Genomic DNA, 21,833 nt, shown 5'->3' on the forward strand with positions numbered 1-21,833 from the left:
TCGTTTTGGCATCAATCGTTTCTCATATGACGACTCAAAATACGGTTTTATACAGGATTTATATCCTATCAGGGTTTTGATTGCTTTCTTCAATTGATCCAGCCAACAGCATCAAACATGAAAAGTATGTACTCATCTGCAGGCTAGTGAGAACACATCTCTTGTTGAGGAAACGGAACATGCTATTGATAGATGAACTATTCATGTTTCTGTGTTGTATGAGGTAGGGCTGCTCGAAGAAGATTTATCAGATAGATTTGACTGTACCTTGTGCAAACAGTGAGTCGTAAAATTGTAACATGGCTGAATTCACTTGTATTTTGTTTTGGTAAGCATTCCACTGTGGCTTTCTCAAGGCAGTAAATAGACTGTCTGATGCCTGAAGATTTCAAGCCAAAGTATTGTTCAACCTGAGTTGTCTTGGACTGTACAGAAATCACATGTCAAGTCCCTTCATCAATGGTATTGAATAGCCAAGCGTATTCAAATTACAAGGACGTAGCCCTCACATGGTGCAGTGCGACTTTTCTTATCACCCCTATACACAGGATGCATGTCAGACAAATGAAATTGTAAAATTCATGTAGTGTTAGGGATTTACTTGAGTCAGGAGACAGTGTCATGGCAGATAAAGGTTTCCGACTTGAAAGATATTTTGTGGAGAAGAACATCGGTCTCAACATGCCGCCATTTTATCAACAAGTGATAATGAACAATTCACACCTGAACAGGTGGAACTGAATGAGGAAATTGCTAGTCTACGTGTGCATGTGGAACGGTTCAACAGATGTGTGAAGAAAAATCACATACTTGACAATGATGTACCAATGTCAATAATTGGTTCTATGAATCAATTGTGGTCAGTTGCATGTATTCTTGCGCCAGTTTCGGAGAGCATAATATCAAAATGAGATATTGCATGCTCTGGTCATTCCGGATATTCCAGACTTAGAAATACATGCCATTTTAGATAGTCAACAAATGTAATAATGTTATATTTGGGATTACACTCTATTCGCAAGAGTACCGATTCTAGTACGAGTCCCTCCTGAGATTCGAACCCACTCCCCTCAGAGTCAGGCACTATCCGCCAGCGCTGAGTGTCCCCAACACCTTATCCACTTAGTCACTGGGAGTCATTCAGTGCTGGCAGTTATGCCTGACTCTGAGGGTGTGGGTCTTGAATCCCGGAAGGGACTCGTACTAGAATCGGTACTCTTGCAGAGTGTAATCCGAAATATAACATTGTTATATTCCAGACTTATTAATAAAATGACATTGGAAAGTATCCTATGAAGTGTCCTTAAACGTTCTGCATACTTTTTATTTAGTTCACTTATATCCCACATATCAACAGCTTTTTCTCAGAATGTGCCCTTCTCTCTGATTACAATTTCACAACCACAATAAATGCACATGTTATGAAATTGACCAATCAGAGATAAAGATGCATTCTGAGCAAAGCTAATATCGACCTAGGTCTGATCACTTCAATCTTAGAAGAATTCTGTAAAACTCATCATGAGGGATTTAAGAGAACCAAATCAAAAATAATGCAAGTGACATATATACTGGACCAAATAATTTACGGGATATTGGTATTTTTATGATTGATATTTTATCAATGTGTCAATTAATAAATAAATCATTATTCATAATTTCAAAATTTACATATGTCCCAAACTATTTTAGTCCAGTATAGGTACTATTAATTGCAGAATTATCTTCAAAACATTGTATTTTTGCAATATAAGAATAAGACATCCTTGTATGAAATCTTTGAAAAATAATATACTTATCAAACATACAGGGTTGTAGGTTTTGAACAAATAAATACATTAAAGTGTTCTGACATTTGTTGTCTTTATTACACTACATTTCAGAGGCACAAATTCAGGTTAAAAAGACTTTCACCAATGTTCAAGATCTACAACACTAAAAAGGAATACATGTTCTATCATTACATACTGGCACATGACTTCATTGGCAAATCGGGGCTCGATTTAACAAACGCTAACGTACTTGCACCGGGTCAACCGGAGATAAAAAAATAGGTGCATATCAACCAAAAATCTGGTTGCACAATATTTTGAACTTTAACTTACACATTTATTTTCATCAGGTGAATTCACAAATCAAAGTTTGACTAGGTTTTACAGTCACTTTGGTTGCACTAGTGCAACTGCAAGTAACAGAAACACTAAATTGAGGCCTGCAAATGCTATATTAATTTATTTTTACAAGTAATAATTAAAAAAGAAGTGGTCTGCTTTATCTTTGATAGCGTGCCATTCTTCAGCATCAAAAGGATTGTTTCCAGATGATAGTAATTTTCACACCAAACAAAGAAATGACACCACTCTAGTCCTGTGACTCCAAGTTGAGTCTGCACTTGTGTGTAATATGGATGGTTATGATTAAGTTGAAGACGATCCCCCACTCTCTTCAGGTATGATACTTCCAAGAACAGATGTGACACATGGACATCAGGAATACCAATAGCAGGCTGGCGATTTAGTATATAAACGTTCCGATCTGGTGTAGCGGCGATCCAATAAGACCAGGGGCTTATAACAATGCCAACAGGATAAATGTTTGCTCCATCAAGTACCTGAATGTATCTATCAATAGCAAGTGGTCCATTTGCTAGTCCTGTTGCCATGGCCTGTGTCTGTCTTGTTTTTTTTCGCAGATCTTCAGCTAGTCTTTCAAAGTTGTCACTTCTGGTAAATACACTGCGCATCTTTGAAGCACCAGACGATCTTTCATAAGTTTATACCAAAGACTACAGTCACCTTCCAATAAGTTCTTAATTCCCCCTGCTTTATTATACCCCCTTGAGAACTCTTTCGCAAGAAGAGATAGAAAGGGGTTGACGTTTTTGAAAATGAACGGAACGAACACGAAACAGCGGCATTACTGCACCGTCTGCTCCAACTATGGAGGAAAGGAGATAGAAGGACGGGTAGTGACACTACATAGATTTCAAGCAAATGAATTATTGAAGAAAGCTTGGATTCGGCGGCTCAAATTGGTAAAAGGATTACAAACACACGACCACCCAACGTCTTTGTTCTGGAGCACTTCAGGGATGGACATTTCAGACGGAACTTACTACCATCCATTTTCGGGAGAAAGACGTTCAACACATACCAGGTAAAGTCAACATAAACATTACGCACACGTTCTCAATTTTCGTGTTTTCGGACACTTGAGAAACATTCATTTCTCTATGTTTTTTATATAATGTGTAGTGTCAACCTTCGGACAGAGAATATAACTAGATGTATTTGGCAATGATCATGACTGATCTGAAAGGAGATTAATCACAATTTTCGGAAAGAGTTCCGCCCGTACGCCGCCCCCATGAAAACAACAAATTACAAACTAACAGGCATACCTCACCCTAAATATAAATTCAGTAAACTAGAACAGGTATAAAAACAGTCAGTGAACTTATTTCAGTGTTGGAATAATACACCGTGGAAGGACTCCTGGAGCAAATATGAACTAGGTGAAAAAGTGGGAACGCTTTCCCAAATTTTTGCTAGTCATGAGAATGGACACCATTCGTAAGGATGTGTGGCTCAGTCGTTATGATTTTTATTTATGAAATTTTTAGTTTGAACACGGCTCTGATGAGAGTACCATACAAAGGGATGCAGCCAAACTAACAGGTGACTGTGGAAACGGGTATGAGCATTCTGTGTCAGACCATCAGCAGATTAATTTGAAGTCCTCGGGATCAAGGGTGGAAACTTCAGTCGTCGTGCATGACTATCGTGGACAGATTGAAGATCATATCACAAGTCAGCTTGTAAACAAGTGTAAACAGACTGATTTTCATCCTGTAGGTATTGATGCATCCACTCAGACAGATATCTTGGATAGTTTCTATATGACTGTTTCAACACAAACATTAATTTGATGCTATCGAAATTCCGATACCAAAGCCTAAAATGGTTTATGTGGAAATTCAGTGTAACAAGCCTGTGCTAACATGTGAAGATGTCTCCTCCAGTGAAAAAATCTCATTTTACGCAGGAATCCCTAACCCAGGAGTGTTGAAAGCCTTATTTGATGAGATGGATGATGCCATAGAGCATACAACTAGAAGTAAGTATTCAAGTGAATCGGAATTAGGTCGTCCACGCACCTTAAGATTAGTTGATGAGTTTTCTTAGTTCTCATGAGGCTTAGACTGGGACTATTACTGGAGGATTTGGCAGATAGATTTTGCATTTCAAAATCAACGTGTAGTATCATTTTTGACAAGTGGATAGACTATTTAAGTATAAAACTGTCTTCTTTGACAGTATGGCCGTCAAAACTGTCATTAAAGAAAACAATGCCAAAGAAATTTAGAAAATACCCTGATACCCGAGTTATCATTGACTGTACAGAAACACAGTCCCTGACAAATGGGACCCTCCTATACTCCAATTATAAGTCGCATATGACTTACAAATCGTTGATTGGTATTAGTCCTGCTGGGGTAATAACGTTTGTGTCTGACATTTGGTGTGGCAGTACCAGTGATAAACAGATTACCAAATTATGTGGTTTGCTGCATCTGTGTGAACCTAGGGATTCCATAATGGCTGATAAAACAAAAGGATTTCCATTTCTGATCTGACTACTGACTTAGGAGTGAAATTACACATTCCACCTTATAAGACAAAAGGTTTTTACGAAGAGAAGTGGAAGAAACAAGACGCATTGCAAATTTAAGAATTTACGTTGAAATGGCAATTAAACGTGTGAAGAATTTCAGGATTGTACAGGGGGTCATTCCAATTACTTTGGCAAAGAAAGTCACAAAATTTGGAAAGTGTGTGTTCACTTGACAAACCTTCAGCCTCCACTTGTTGGCAAGAAGTAATAATACTGATACACTTGCACTGTTGATCTGTGTGCTTTGTATTTCCAAATCCAGTGCAAGGTAGTGTGGTCCTGTGTATATAACTGAGATAACAAATCAGTTGAAGTTAATCAACGTTAAGCGCAGAGTCCTTGGATGGATGATGGTGTTTGGAAGTTGAGTCTTGAGAGTTTCTATGACATTAGTCCTTCCCCACAAAGAAGCACCTGTGGCACATGTGGTCTCACCTTATGGAAGTGAGTTTGTTCAAAATTGCCTCTGTTAACCCAGCAAAAACGGGTACCCGGTGGTGAGATAAGTCATGTGACTATTAACCTTCTAGCGCCTCACAGGCAGCTTGGGTTATCTGGGGCAATGTAATAAGCAGATTACAGCGTCCAGTGAGCAACTAGTGAGATGGATACTAGGTGCTATGTAAATGAGTTATTATTCGTATGTTTTACAGATAAAAGATAATATGCAGCAGAGAGGGTTCGGGTGATCCTGGCACAGTCAGGCTGGTAAGGCTCATCATCAGCTCAGGGCCCTTGCCCCCTCTACACGCAGCCCAGACAGCGAATGGGACTTCTCCCAGGAAACGCTGCCTAGTCGAACCCACCAAGAACTTTCCGGAGAATATGAAGGCTCCCCAACACTGTAGCCTTCTACATTACCCAGAGTATCAGGAGAACCCGGGCACTCTCCTGATCTGCACCAAAAGATCAGGAGGTACCAAACCAAGGGCACCGAGAACAATGGGGAGCCTGACGACAGTGTACTTGGGATGCCAGTGAGACATTTCAAAGGCGAGGTCCGCATATTTATCATGCTTTTCCTTGATCTTGTCAATCACATTCCTGTCAAAAGGGACAGAAAATTCAATGATATATATAAATTCATTGGCTTTATCAAAAAGGACAAGATCAGGTTTGTTGGCAGGAATTCTTCTGAGGCTGTATATGGGCCTATTCCACAGAAGTTTGAAAGCATCATTTTCCATGACGCCCTGGACATGTTCAGGGTCGTACCATGGATGGACCTCGGAGTCAAAGCCACAGGCATGGCGGAGACGGTAGTAAAAGCAACGAACCATGCCATCATGTCGTTTAAGATATGCTGTTTGTGCCAAGGAAGGGCATCCACTGACAAGGTGTTGGACAGTCTCCGTGAATTCATTGCAAAGTCGACATTTCATATTGATATTTTCTTTAAGAATCACATTTAGGCGATTACGAGTGGGAAGTGACTGGTCCTGGAGCAGCAAAAGGAAGCCCTCAGTTTCACATTTAAGACCAGCTGATTTCATCCAGGCGAAGGAGTCGGTGAGATTGCTATTCTGTTCAACACACTTGCATGTACACACGATGCAATGGCTTCTCAGAAAGCTTCTCCACAAAAAGACCGACTCTGGGCAGACTTAGTAAAGAACTTCACCTGGTTTACTCCCATCGCTGTACCGTCCAGCAGTACATCGCCATCAACAAAATCTACCTCAAATTTCAGATTCTGTCCAACAACCTTGGCACGCTTAAAATAGCTGTGGAATTCCTTGCTTTCATCATGAGTCTTCACATGCATCACCAGAGGATCATCCGATAAATAAATATGTGCAAAAGTACACAATAAAATTCTATCATGAACAGCCTCCACATTAATCAAACCCCGACCTCCAGAATTGATTGGCATGTATAAACGGTTAAGAGAGGAACGAGGGTGGTGGGCTCCTGTTATCAGACATGATCCTTCTGGTCAGACGGTCAAGACTCTGGATGTTTTGTTTTGTCCATTCAACTACTCCAAAGGAATAGGAAAGGACTGGCACAGCAAATGTATTGGTAGCTTTGACCTTGTTTCGAGCATTAAGCTCTGAGCTCCAGATTTTCTTTAAGCGAGATTTGTACTCGGCCCGAAGTTTGTCTTGAATCTGGGCATTCTGGAGCTTGTCCTCGAACTTGCATTCCAAGATAGGTGTAGGCCTGATCTTCCACAAGATGCTCAATAACCCCTCCCCTTGTAACTTGACCGATCCATCATCCACCTTGCCTCGTTTCAAATGAAGAGTATTACATTTGTCGAGTCCAAATGTCATGCCAATATCATTCGAAAAGGACTCGACAAGGAGAACCTGCTCTTTCAAATTGGAATCTCCTTTGGCAAGGAGCCTCGATGTCATCCATGTAAAGGAGATGAGTAAGAGGTGTTGGGGATCTGTGCTGAGGAGGTCCGGGATGGTAACCTCCTCTTTATTGAGCAGAAAGCTCAAAGGATTTAGAGACAAACAAAAGCAAAGGACTAAAGTATTCCCCTGGAAAATTCCCCTTCTGATTGGAATAGATTGCGAAGTCTGCACCTTCCCTTGCGAGTACATCTCAAGTTGAGTCGACCAGCAACTCATTAAAGACTTGAGTAAATCAAGTAGTCGCTCAGGGAGGTCTTATTATTATCATTATTATTATTATTAAGGTATATCACCAAAACTCAACCATCAGCTGTCTGATTCAGACCATAACATTGATGTTCAGAATATGTATTATTATACTGATATATTTGTGCTTTGGTATTTATGTAATACATCTAAGGACTTGATGTGGTCCAAAGGAATTCTAATTTAAACACTGGAATATTAGTTTGCATCTATAATCATGATTATGTAACTAGTCCGGTTCATGTTGTTCTTACCAATGTCTCCTGGTTTAACTATTGAATCATACTCATGTGATTCATGTATTGGTGTAAATAAAACTGACTTTACACATTTTTCAACAGCATTTCAGTTATCTCTGGTTTGACATTTACGACAGGACACACCTGGTACTATGTGAAAATTGAGAGCTCTGGCTTATACCGATGAATCATGGGCCGCTTTTTAGCATTGCACCCTTCCCACACTTACCTACTGTATTAGGACATAACTTTCTGTTGTAAACATTTCATGCACCCATAGGTCTTGTGTGTGCCTTTCCGCTTTATCAGGTTGGACTTCCATCTAATTGATAATAGTAATAATAGCTCAGTCAGTCACTGAGACACTTGAACATACGTATATAACTCACTCACACACTGACCTAAGACACATTGCTTACTTAGGTAACAAGTTATTTCTTCATCACTTTCAGTGCCAGCATCTGGGAAACAGCATGTACACTGAAGTAACAACCCTTTAATTGATTAGGCTTGCCAAGCCAGGATTGAACAGTAGAATTCTACAACTGTCAATAACTAAAATTAACAGTTGGTAATAGAAATGAAACACAGACTCACTTATAACAGATACGTTTTAATGTCATAAAGCCCTTACTTCAACATTTGTAATGGTAATCATTTCACTGAGTGACACTGCAAGTAATGGTATCATGAAGCATTTCACAAACAAAGACCTGGGGAAAAGAAAGGAAAATGTTTACATTATTATTGAAATGTGAAATAGCTTAAGAACTAAAATTCAAATAAGTAGTAAAATTTACATATCACCATTCAGTGAACGAAACTTTCAATAGTATGTGTTATCAATTCATACATTTTGTCAAGCTTGAATGAAAATGTTTGAAGTGAATAGTCACTATACATGTAGTTTTAAGGAAAGAATCTAAACCAACCACAGTACTCTGGTGTAAACATGATAGAATGGACATAGTGTATGTACACATTTAAAGTCCTTCATGTCCTTACACAGGATGCAAACGCTTTCCTCGTTTCACACGAGTTGTGAAAAGCTCTGGTAGAATGGCTTTTATATAAAAGTCATTCAGTAGAGAGAGGCAGCCCTCCAAGAATCTTGAATCAAAGTGTATCATTTCCACATGACAATCCTTCAGAGTCCATATGAAAAAATCACACCAGTTCATTTGGGATAGAGCCATTTGTCCTTGTATTTGGTAATAGTATGTGTGGCCAACTTTCAATTTAATTTCTCTTTTATTGAGCGAAGAACCGAATTGAGGATATTCCGCTACCTGGTGTACCGTGGAAAGCCGCCACTTGTAAGGACACTTAATTTCAAGAAGACCAGTTTAATTTCCAATGTGAACAACATCATCAGGACTGGATCCAAGATGAGGATAGTCCTGATGCACAATGAAACCACATGTAACAACCTTTGCATTCACGTCATGTTTCTTCATCAGATTTGCATATTTTTCTCCTTGCAGCCGACCCATGAGTACGTCCCCATCTCAGAGCATCATATGCAAAAATGGTCTTTACGGCATTATCATGGCATGTTGATGTTTTTCAGTTTACAGACAAGGCCAAAACTGAAAGAGGTTAATCGCCCTTCCCTTGCTGAGCTCCACATGTTATTGTTGGCTTGTCCACGTGTGGTCTTCTCAATTGTTACACAATCTTCTTTTGAGATGGACAAGGCACTGAAATACTCTGAAAAATGCCTGATACAATCTTCATTTTTCAAATCACAGGTGTCTGCATAGTTGAAATCAACTGAATGGAGGGGAGGTACTGATACATGGGATTCCTCAGTCATATTGACAAAGAGATTCTTTGAGTCAATAACCACCCTGCATGTGTTAATTGTTCACAGAGTTTTGGAGCAAATCTGTCCACATGTATGGGTTTAACCATCGATTTATCAGGAGCATTAGTAGCATCTTGCCGTATAGTTGTTGTCTTTTATGTTCTATCCACTTGTGTTTTGTGAATATCATATCCTGTGATTTAACAACTCAATTTACGTTTTAGTGGCTGGTTCCATTTGCATTCCTGTAGAAGTAGATGCGTGTAATCCCTTAAGTTTCTTTTTCTGAGATGTCAACCAAAGCATACAGGACAGCAGCGACATGGTTGCAAGATTCTCCTTCACTGAAACAGATAAATTGTTCACTGAATGTCAAATTGAAAATGTACAAAAACCCCTAATTCCATATCAAATGAGGTAAAAACAAGGCATACGTTTTACTTGGATACGGTCCCACACACGTAAATGGAACACATCTGTATTACCTATGCCGACAACGAACGCTCAAACGTTATTTGGTTATACATTCAAAGTTGAATCAAGTCCAGAACAATCATCACAATCATATATACACAAGTTTAGTTTGTTTTCAGTAAAATGGAATTCATACTTTAGATCTGCCAGATAATATGATTATCGGTAATTTATTAGATCTACTTACCCGGCAGTGCAGTTGCAACCAGCAGCATGTACCCGGCCTGTAACCTTTGACAAGGACACCCACACATCATAATCTGGTTTCTGTTTCATATTCTGAGTTGGTATGGAAGGAATCACTTTGGCATTGACATAACAATGAGAACAGTCCGCGGATATGTGGTGATATCGGACTGAATGAGACGTGTCTATCTTCATAGTACACTTTTAGCTTTCAACTGGCGTTTAGCGTTGTTTGGGTCAGTGTCTAGTGTCCCGCTGCTTGCTCAAAACCAAATAATTATACAGATCACTTGAACTAAATGATGGCATAAGCTCAACACTGCTATCCCAGCCATTTTTCAAGCGTAGTGGGTCTGGTAAAAGTTCCCGAGAGGTGACAGAAACTTCTCAAATCGTCTTTGTCTCACGCTGACCACGTCGTATGTATTGACATCTTCAATCGATCGTTTGCCAAGATCACGTACACCTTTGGCGCAAAATTAAGTCAGACTTATTCCCTGAAACGTGTTCTCCGTGATTCCGTAAGTAGGTCTTAAGTTCACGCACACTCAGTTCATGAAAATTCAGATTCACGTCTTGAGTTTTCCCGCCTTGTTTCTCTGCTATCGACGCCATTTTGAACTGAAAACATCTCCGGAAGTGTCCTTGATAAAGGGAGATAACACATGGAAGGGGAGATACGAACTTATTGGAAAGGACTGTAGCCTGGTTTCTTCCTCAAATGTATGTATTTCTTCAACAGTGCACTTCAAAGACTCCAATTTCAACTGCTTTTCCTTTGTCAGTGGAAACACAACCATATTGTTTTCTATCTTGTTGGATACTGGTAATTGTGGATACTTAAAATTGTCAAAAATAGAAATGTTAGAGTGGAGATTCAATTTCTGATGCACAGCTATAACAGACCCCTTCTGAAATTTACAAAACAAGTTTCAACCATTGGGACATACCCACTCACTTATAGCTCTAAGGCTGGGGTAATCATAGCAGATGGTGAAAACTTTACCCAGTAATGCATAGAGTGCAGCATGGTCTAGCATATCAGTCCCGAGAGGGTTGTATAATGTTGATTTCACCCGTCCTTTTAGGTGCTTCGATGGGATTGTGCTTTTGTTTGTATCCAACAGCCACAACGTCTTGCACTTCCACTCCAGTTATTTTTTCTCCTCTCTAGGTTTATGCCATGTCTGTGGCTGAGATGTTTTCACAGGGTCTGTTGGAATCACCTTGTTTCCCAGTTTCTTTAAGTGACCGATGTCATACAGTAAAGGCTCCAACCTTTCCCTTTACCTTTGGGACAGTCACACTTTGCATCTTCAACGTAACCATCAGTCACACCAATAAAACTGTGTCACCTGCAACAAACATGATGAAAGATAATATTTACAAAATGTACATATCAGCAGTTATTATAAATTTTGCATTTTAATTCACATTGGAAATCATTTGCTGGGATGAAGCTAACTCTGAGAAAACATATGTTACTGTATATCTTAAATGTTAAACAGAAGTATTTTGTTTATTCAAGTAAAGAATCCTCACAAAACACCAACTGTTCAGGGAAGTCAACATAGAATCAGCATGAATGAATAAAAATAACTTATATAGTGCCTTATTTCTAGACATGTTGCTGACTGACTAGTGTGAGCTGCTCAGTGATACTCAACAAGACAAACTATATTATTAGTGAGTAAGTGAGTGAGTAAATGTTTATCGTCACATTAGCAATATGTCAGCCATATCGTGACGAGAACAGTTTATAATTATATTATAGATCAATAAAGTAAAAACCTGTTGACGAAGAACAGTAAAACTACTAGTGTATCACAGATATCCATTTAAAACTAGCAATGAAATCTAAAATATTGGAACTAGAAATGACAATACAATATAAAACAGGCTGTAGATTGCTAACGACTGAAGGTAGATCACCATACTAGGGACCATGGGGACTAACTGTACATTTGCTTCCTGCATGGACCCTAGCTGGATTTACACCATCCCTTCAGCCGTCCCAGCAAGTTTAGACAAATTAGCCATAAGTTAAAAATAACACATATTCTACGATTAAAACTAATGGTATGTTTAAATTTAGTTTGAATGTTTTAGGACTTACGTACCCCTCAGGAGGACAATAATTTTACAGTGCTTCAAACCCCTGTGAGGATACAGTCACTAACAATCCCAGCTGCTCAATTATAAAATATTTATTTTATGTCAAGACATGCTTGACAGTGATTCGTTCATCACAAAGGGATACAAAACAGAGGATCCTCACCTTTTAATAGCTACTCATGCGTATATCTTGTGTGGCCAATACGACATCGTCGTATGATGACCTCTTCAAATCTGGACTGACAACCCAAGTAAGTGTAACCGATATATGGTTTTATTTCATGTAATTTATTGATACCTCTCTTGGGTGTCCCACTTCTTTTGCATCAGATCACGGATATAAGATCTTATAACAGCTTTGTAATCAGAGTATGGGATCAGAAGTGGTGTCACCAGATTTGTTGAGTGCTGCCTTAGCAGCAAAGATCAGCCATTGTGTTACCGGAAATGCCAACGTGGCTGGGTAACCAAGAAAATACGATGTCGCATTGGCCAGTGGCAAGCTCATTATACAATTCAATAATTTCTAATAAAAGTGGATGTTTACAAGAAATATTTTTAATGGCCTGAAGACAAGAAAGAGAATCGGAAAGATTATATATTGTTTATATTTACGGTGTGAGTTAATATATTTTCAAGAAGCTGTTAATATGGCGTTAGATTCTGTCGTGAAAATAGAGCTGTTATCAGGCAATCGAGATGATATTGTTCTTGACCCAATGACAGTGGCACAAGCTACAGCACCACCATCCTTGGATCCATCTGTAAATAAGGATTTGTATGTATTATATTTTATTTCTTTAACTGACTAAATTCTTGTTTATACTGTAATTCATTAGTTTCTGATTTTTAAATGTGGTCAAAGTTAGGTCAACTTGGGGCCCAACCAACTGCCAAGGAGGAGAAGAAAGAAGACGGGAAGGAGCTATAGTTTCCAGATCAATGCCGGCAGCAGAAATGAATGGTTTAATTCTGTGCCCAAGAGGGGGGAACAAGAGAAGACTTTTTGTCAGTATAAATCCTCATAGAGAGGATTAAAACACAATTAAATGCAGGATTTGACTCGTTAGAATATAGTTTAGTTACATACTGCAAGGATAATTTTATACGGCGGTGGTTAAAGAGATGGCTCATCGGCCTCGACGTAAAGACTGTCAATAGGAGAGGTTCTAAAAGATCCAAGACAAAGTCGTAGACCTTAGTGATGGATAGAATCCAAGAAGCATTATTTTAAGGTTGCTTTTACAGGCTCCACCGTAAACAATGGAGCCGTAATCAAGTTTCGAACGGATGAGAGATCTGTATAGGTGTAGTAGGGTACATAGTTTGGTCCCCTCCTCACTTAGAATTTGAAACGACTTTCAACAGATCAAGTGCCTTCAGGCATTTAGCTTTAAGTGACTTAATGTGTGGCAGAAAAGTTAAATGTGAATAAAAATAAGACCTAAGAACTTGGCCTCCTTCACAACTTTGATGGGTGTGCCATTTAGAGATAGTTCAGGATCTTTATGCGGTTTTATATTTACGGCAGAAATGTATACAATTAGTTTTGGATTTAGAAAATTTAAAACCGTTTTCAAGACACCATTTATTTATTTTATTTAAACACAACTGCAATTGCCGTTCAAAAGTATGCATATTTTACCACGACAAGAAATATTAAAATCATCCTCAAACAGTGATCCGTCGATTGAATCGTTTAAAACCTTGGATAAACTGTTAATCTTGATACTAACTAAAGTTACAGACAAAATACATGCCTTGAGGGACCCCCTGATCCTGATTGTAATGATCAGACAGGGTTGAACCCACTCGGACTTGAAATTGCCTGCCTGTTAGAAACTGTGATATAAAAAGAGGCAAACGGCCCCTCAAACCAAAATCGTGTAAGTCCTTCAAAAATGCCATGCTTCCAGGTGGTATCGTATGCTTTCTCGAGATCAGAGGGAATATCCATGCTGCATGTTGTTTATTTACTATTGCATTTTGACAAAGGACTCTAAACGTACCAAATGATCAATGGTACTACGATTTTCCTGGGAAACCACATTGGATATTGAGTGATAAGGTTATTGGTTTCAAGATACCATGTTAATCGATTGTTTACAATTCGTTCCATAGTTTTACAGACACAACTCGTTAAAGAGATTGGTCTGTAATTAGACGGATCAGTATGATCCCGGCCAGGTTTTGGAATGGGGACTACAATGGCATTACGCCAGGAAGTTGGGAAATTCCTGTAGTCCATATCATATCAAATATATTTAGCAGTGTTTCCAAACACGATTCGAACCAAATGCTTTAGGAGCTGATATCATCAGCAGTGGATATCATCAGCCCCTGTAGCTGTATCATAAGATTGCTCTAGAGCAGTATAGCTCATGGAGTGAAAATAATTCATTATAATCTTCACAATTGTCTGAGTTAAAATTTATTCTTTTCTTCTCCTGTTGTTTCTGGTGTTTTTGAAATTCAAGGACATAATTTGATGATGAAGAATGTTTGGCAAGAGTTTCGCCAATTTTATTTGCTATTTCAGTTTTATTAGTTAAAGAGATGGTTTACAGTAGATTTAGAACCTTTGCCCTTAATTCTTTGGACCATGTTCCACACCTTGGACAGAGGTGTACATGAGTTTATTTTGGAAACATAATTCCTCCAAGACTGACGCTTATTTTGTTTAAAGGCACGTCGAGCCTTGGCATTTTGGTATTTTTAACTTTGTCTAAATTATGGACTGTAGGATGTTTACGAAAATATTTTTCCGCTTTCTTCCTGCACTTTCTGGTCTGTTTACATTCATTATTAAACCATGGTTTACGTATGTGTGGAGTTGCAGAGGACTGTGGAACTGTTTTGTCAGCAATGTCATTTAAAATTACCGAAAAAAGACTGTATAGGATCTTCAGTGTTCCTAAAAGATCATGCTTAATGTGTTCAACACACAGAGTCTTATACAATGACCAATCAGCCCTGCCAAAGTTCCTTCTGAATACAGGTGGATCATCACCAGGGTTGATGTTTTTGAGAATGGTGTGGAAGTGATCACTACCACATAGGTCATCATGTACCATCCATTCAAATTCATTATATAAAGGTTGAATCAGTGAGTGATAAATCCATGGAAGAATATGTTCCCGTAGCTGGATGTAAATAGGTGGTTGAATCGTCATTAAAAATACATAGATAGTTATCGGAAATGAAATCCTCAAGTATTTTACCTTTAGTATTAATGTGGCACTCCCCAAAGCGGGTTGTAGTCCGTTAAGATATCCCATAATGAGACATGGCTTCAGAAGTTGATCATATAAATTTTGAAGATCTGACAGTCGAATGTCAGAAGAAGGAGGGATATACAAGCTGCACAGAGTCAAAGCAATGTGCAAGGTCAATGAACAGCTACAGTTTGAAGATTGGTATTCAGAGATACAGGGCTATGAATAATACCCTGGCGCACCAAAATGGTAGCACCCCAGTTGCTTTATCTCCTGGATGAGAAAAGGAGTGATAATCCAGTATACTGTCTCAGATTAAAGTTATCGGTATTTTTTTTTAGATAGAAGTTTCTTGAAGACATAATGCTGCTGGTTTACAATCTTGTATCAACAAGTGAACCTCATTGAAGTTATTTTTCAATCCTCTGCAATTCCACTGCATTAGAGTCGACAACTGAGTCATGGTGGCTCAATTGGCAGCATCGTTCCCAATGAATGTGAGGAGGAATTGTTCCTCTGTCTGTCTTGTGTAGACAGAGTTACCTCCATCATCTAGAAGCCTAAAAAGAGTTTTCTAGAGGGACCTCTGAAGATGAAGGGATGGTAGGGTTGTTTTTGTTTAGTTTCCTTTCTTTCTTTTTCTTTGTATTTGCACTTGATGGTTGAGACGAAGACGTTTGAGATGAATTGCCAGGCAGACGGTCTGTTTGGCTTCCCGACGTAGATGTAGTGACCGGGGTGGAGACTGAGTGACTGCAGCCGTAGTAAGAGTAGCTGACACGACAGGTTTCTCTGACTTGACCCAAGTAAAGTCAGTCTGACAGGAAATAGAGGACGTTGCTACGGAGCGTGTAACTGCAGCAGAATATGTGAAAGTTGATGTTTGGCCTGATAACATTATTTTTGCCTCAAAGTACGAAATATTGTTTTCTACACTTAAGTCTCATGATTTTGGACTCTTTTGCCACACAGAGCATGCCCTGGATGAAGCAGGATGCTGACCCTCACAGTTGTGCGCACGCGCACTTGTGATCTTTCTGACAATCTGGTTCCCTCATGGTGGTCTGAACAACGGGGACACACCAGAGAGTTTTACGACAAGACTGTGATCCGTGGCCAAATTTCTGACATTTATAACACCCGGAGCTGATTGGGGACATACACCTCCACTCCGAGGTTGAAATACCCTTCTTTAATTGATGTTGGAATATGAGACCGAGCAAACGTCAAAAGATACGTATTGGTGTTAATGATAACACCATCTCTCTTGACTGCAAAACGTTTTACTGCCGTCACTGCTTGTTCTTTAAGTTCTGTGGCAATGTCCTCTTCACTCATGTCAGCAAGACATCTGGCTCTATCACGAACGATGCCGCGACAGGAATTTAACGTTCTGTGCACAGACACAGCAACCTCAATGTTGGCAAATGTTTTGATGGATAACAAATTGACAGACTGCTGTCTCGTGCACACTCCACAGAAGTGAACCACTACGAAGAAGGGTGACATTCTTTACTTCACCACAAATGCCACATACAGCCTTCGAAATGGCAAACGGAGTTTAATTTGATTGGCAGGAAATCTGCAGCCTCAATGACTAAAAATCGTGGCCCAGAATCACTGTCAGAAGAATTTATTTACAGATGTGGGATCTAAATCTTCAAAACGTCTTTTCTTTTCACTACGAGATGAACCAGCACGTGATAGTGCCATGGCGAAAGGAAATGATTCAACACCCTGCTCCCCACCCACCATGGAGTGTCAACAAGGACGGTGTCAATATGCATCGGATATCCAAGATGCTGACACCAGGGATACAGGGTGATATACTCCAGAAGAATATGACATGAATAGCTGCATTTTATCTACCAATTTAATGCCAGACTGGTTCGGCCCTTGACAAGAAATTGAGACACACATTACCCAGAGGTCAACATCACCACATTGGCCCATGAGCCACCGCCTTCTGGCATAGGACTCTAGGCAATTTAAAATTATTAATAATTTAAACATTGAAAATACAAATTCCCAAGACCCAATCATAATTTATTGTGCAAATATAACCACCATGCACAGGGCTTGACGTGACCAGCCGATTGATAGAACCGGGCCAGTTCTACCACCCGTCTAGGTGAAGTCAGGGCCAAAGTCGTGTGTTGGGCAACAGGAACACGGTTCCAGGATCCTATTGCCCTCAACCACCCAGAATCCCGTCCTCCATCGACACAGGGGCGCAACCCACGGCAAACAGGTTGGTGGACCAAATATACCCCGGGTCCACAACGGGGGTCGAAGGGCGCTTAGCGTTACCCAGCACCCACCACGAGGAGGTGGCCCTTCATGGGTGCCAACTATATTATTAATATACATTAAAAAAAATAATTACAGGTTATTCACATCAAGGCATTTCAAAAGAGAAGAAAAAGTGTTAACTGTAATGCTTGCAAACAAAGTTTAAAGGAGATTGTTCATGTTATCAGAATTTTTAATAAGTTCAATCAATATAACAATGGTATATAAGGTGAATTTTAGGTTGACAAACATGAACAGGCTCCTTTAATTTTATTGATAGACACATTTTGGCATGATCAAAAAATAAAAGTGATAACTGAAAGAAAGTTCTCAATCAGTCAATATATAAACATAACACAACATGAACGCTTTCAAGACATGCCATTTTCATTTACCCATACGGAATATACCATATTTATCTGTGAAGCATATCACTGGGCTGACAATCAACACCCTGTACTTGTGACTAGAATTAGCACTACAAGCACCATGTTGAACATGACACAGACAAATTCATAATTCTAAAATAAGCAAAATATTTCTTACTCATGTAGTATAAATTGGATGTACTGACCTCATATATCAATGATGTGGCACTAATGTCTATTTTGAGTATTTATTAACATCTGATACTGAACAATCTCTACCATACCAGCTGCACCAATTTTCATGCTGACAACCAAAGGAAAGAAACAATGATAAATATATTAGATCCATAATATATATTAATGAATTAGATCCACATAATATTTAGTAAATATGATTTATGTGGACATTATCATCAAAATATTCTGACTGGATAAGACCGAAGGTACATAATGTAGCATGACCTACAGTCATTCTGAGATATGTTATTTTATCATGCACATGTTGAGAGGAAACCTGCCGAACCTGATATTATATCTCGATCGGCCGACAATTCAAGATGTTTCAATATATAATTTTCTCCCCGATCGCATAGGAATATATAATGAAAGAGCCCGAACGGGGTATGATATCCCCAACCCTAATAAGCGGTATGTTTTACCAGCAGCTGTTTTACTTTACTGTGTCTGTTTCTCAAAGTATTTCTCGTTGAAATACTTGTATGCTTTTGCATGTGACTCTTTCCTGATGCCTTGGATCTTGACTGAAGGTAGTTATCAACAAGTCTTGAGTTAGAAGACCCTCTGGCAGTAAAGACAAATCCCTCTGACTGTAGAATTACCACAGATGACACCATGTTTCTCGCCGGGGATTCCCTTCTCGTGCTCACTCAACCTCGTTTTGGATATTTATGCTATTTTTTTTAGCTACCTAATTTAGGAAAGGCCTATGCTGGTCATCACAGGATTGTCTGGTCCATACCCGATTATTTGCAGACCACCGCAATATAGCTGGAATAGTGTTGAGTGCGGCGTAAAACTAACCTAACTCACATATACACCTTGTCAACACTATACTCATGGTATGTACACCTTATCAACACTATACAACGATATGTTCATCAATAAAAACACAAAACAATGTTGTATGCTCTACAACGCAATACACAGCTATATACACCTTTACAACTCTATACTATGATATATACACCTTGCCAACACTATACTATGATATGTACACCTTTCAACACTATACTATAGTATGTACACCTTGTCAACACTATACTATGATATATACACCTTGTCAACACTATACTATGATATATACACCTTGTCAACACTATACTATGATATATACACCTTTAAACACTATACTATGGTATGTACACCTTGTCAACACTATACCATGATATATACACCTTGTCAACTTACTATACTATGATATATACACCTTGTCAACACTATACTATGATATATGCACCTTGTCAACACTATACTGTGATATACGCACCTTGTCAAAACTATACAACGATATGTTCATCAATATAACACAAAACAATGTTGTATACACTTCAACGCAGAACACAGCTATATACACCTTTACAATACTATACAATGATATATGCATCCATACAAAACAAGAGCATGACGTTTACAAAGCGACTACAGTCTTGTAGCCCATCATGCTGATGCCTTTAATCAAGTCCTCAGTATTTTTCAAATCTCTCGACAAATACCTATTGTATTCGCTTTTGCTACAATCGTCCACAATCAGATCAAAATTTCTGCTGCTGACAGTTGAAGGTATTCCTGACCTTAGGCCATCCTGGTACTTTTCCTTCCCATTCTCGAACCAGCCATTTCCTAATAGTGGCACAGAAGGAAGCAGCACTTTCAGACGTCATAGTGTTCACATGCATAACAATGTTTTATCCATTAATTAAGGTCCCATATAAGGCCACACAATAAACGTCATAGCGTTTTCTTCCTAATGCCTTCATAATCGGTATTTGGTAGTTTGTTTTGATACACGTCCCCGTCTGTTGATGGCACATGTTTTCATGGATAGAATGTATGTCACAAATAGATATGTCACATTGACCATATGCCAACATCAAGCAGTCTCTGTTGTCTTCATCCGTAATTGTCAGATCTGTGCCCTCAGATACAAGGAGATGATACAAATCATAGTGTCCCCTTTCTGATGCTATCATGATTGGTGTTTTTCCTGAGAATCCTCCTCGTCTGTTGATGTCACATGTTTTCATGGATAGGATGTGTTTGACAATAGATATGTCACATTGACCACATGCCAACATCAGGCAGTCTCATCTAGTTAGTTTGCATCAGTAATGGTCAGATCTGCGCCCCTCAGATACAAAGCAGATGATAAACATCATAGTGTCCGCTTTTAATGCCATCATAATTGGTGTTTGTTTTGACTTTCCTCCCCGTCTGTTGATGTCACATGTTTTCATGGATAGGATGTGTTTCACAATAGATATCTTACCTTCTTCACATGCCCACATCAGGCAGTCAGTGTTGTTTGTATCAGTAATGGTCAGATCGGCACCCTCAGATACAAAGGAGATGAATACACATCATAGTGTCGTCTCTTTAATGCCATCATTATCGGTGTTTGTTTTGACTTTCCTCCCCGTCTGTTGATGTCACATGTTTTCAGGGATAGGATGTGTTTCACAATGGATATGTTACCTCCCTTCACATGCCAACATCAGGCGAAGTTGTTTTGTACAAATCTGTAATGGTCAAATCAGCACCCTCAGATACAACCAGATGATACATACCATATTTCCCTCTTTCTAATGCCATCATAACTGGGGTTCTTCCTGATAATCCTCCCCGTTTGTTGATGTCACATGTTTTCATGGATAAGATGTGTTTCACAATGGATATGTTACCTCCTTCACATGCCAATATCAGGCAGTTGTTATTGTACAAATCTGTAATGGTCAAATCAGCACCCTCAGATACAAGCAGATGATACAAACCATATTTCCCTCTTTCTAATGCCATCATAACTGGGGTTCTTCCTGATAATCCTCCCGTTTGTTGATGTCACATATGTTTTCATGGATAAGATGTGTTTCACAATGGATATGTTACCTCCTTCACATGCCAACATCAGGCAATCTCTGTTGTTTGTATCAGTAATGGTCAGATCTGCGCCCTCAGATACAAGGAGAAAATACACATGATAGTGTTCTCTGTTTAATGCTATCATAATTGGTGTTGTTCCTGATAATCCTCCCCGTTTGTTGATGTCACTATGTTTTCATGGATAAGATGTGTTTCACAATGGATATGTTACCTCCTTCACATGCCAACAACAGGCAATCTCCTGTTGTCTTCATCAGTAATGGTCAGATCTGCGCCCTGAGATACAAGGAGACGATACGCATGATAGTGTCCTCTTCTAATGCTATCATAATTGGTGTTTTTCTTCGAATCCTCCCCGCCTGTTGATGTCACATGTTTTCATGGATAGGATGTTTTGATAATAGACATGTTACCTTTCTCACTTGCCAGCATCAGGCAGTCAGTGTTGTTTCCATCAGTAATGGTGAGGTCAGCTCCCTCAGATACAAGGGAGATGATACACATCATAGTGTCCTCTTTCTAATGCCATCATTATCGGTGTTTGTTTTGACTCTCCTCCTCGTCTGTTGATGTCACATGTTTTCATGGATAGAATGTGTTTCACAATAGATATGTTACCTCCTTCACATGCCAACATCAAGCAGTCTCTATTGTTTGCATCAGTAATGGTGCGATCGGCACCCTCAGATACAAGGAGATGATACACATCATAGTGTCCTCTTTCTAATGCCATC

The 21,833-nt window shown here is 39.2% G+C and overlaps 2 long non-coding RNA genes across 3 annotated transcripts; both read right to left on the minus strand.

Annotated features, from left to right (window-relative positions):
* Nucleotides 1-2,274: 2,274 nt before the first annotated feature.
* LOC124278796 lies at nucleotides 2,275-20,293 on the minus strand. Of its 2 annotated transcripts, XR_006899191.1 has the most exons (5): nucleotides 19,339-20,293; nucleotides 18,662-19,248; nucleotides 10,692-11,347; nucleotides 3,493-3,494; nucleotides 2,275-2,795 (listed from the first exon to the last, which is right to left on the minus strand). It is a non-coding gene; the product is annotated as an uncharacterized LOC124278796 (long non-coding RNA). The 2 variants fall into 2 exon arrangements; XR_006899190.1 differs by having other exon boundaries at nucleotides 2,284-2,795; nucleotides 18,662-20,293.
* Nucleotides 20,294-20,538: 245 nt separating this feature from the next.
* Nucleotides 20,539-21,588, minus strand: LOC124278788. The gene is made up of 2 exons (XR_006899189.1): nucleotides 21,106-21,588; nucleotides 20,539-20,694 (listed from the first exon to the last, which is right to left on the minus strand). It is a non-coding gene; the product is annotated as an uncharacterized LOC124278788 (long non-coding RNA).
* Between the last annotated feature and the right edge of the window lie 245 nt (nucleotides 21,589-21,833).

Source organism: Haliotis rubra, unplaced genomic scaffold, assembly GCF_003918875.1.
Source record: "Haliotis rubra isolate DU_JTF1 unplaced genomic scaffold, ASM391887v1 Scf1064, whole genome shotgun sequence".
Lineage (NCBI taxonomy): Eukaryota > Metazoa > Mollusca > Gastropoda > Lepetellida > Haliotidae > Haliotis > Haliotis rubra.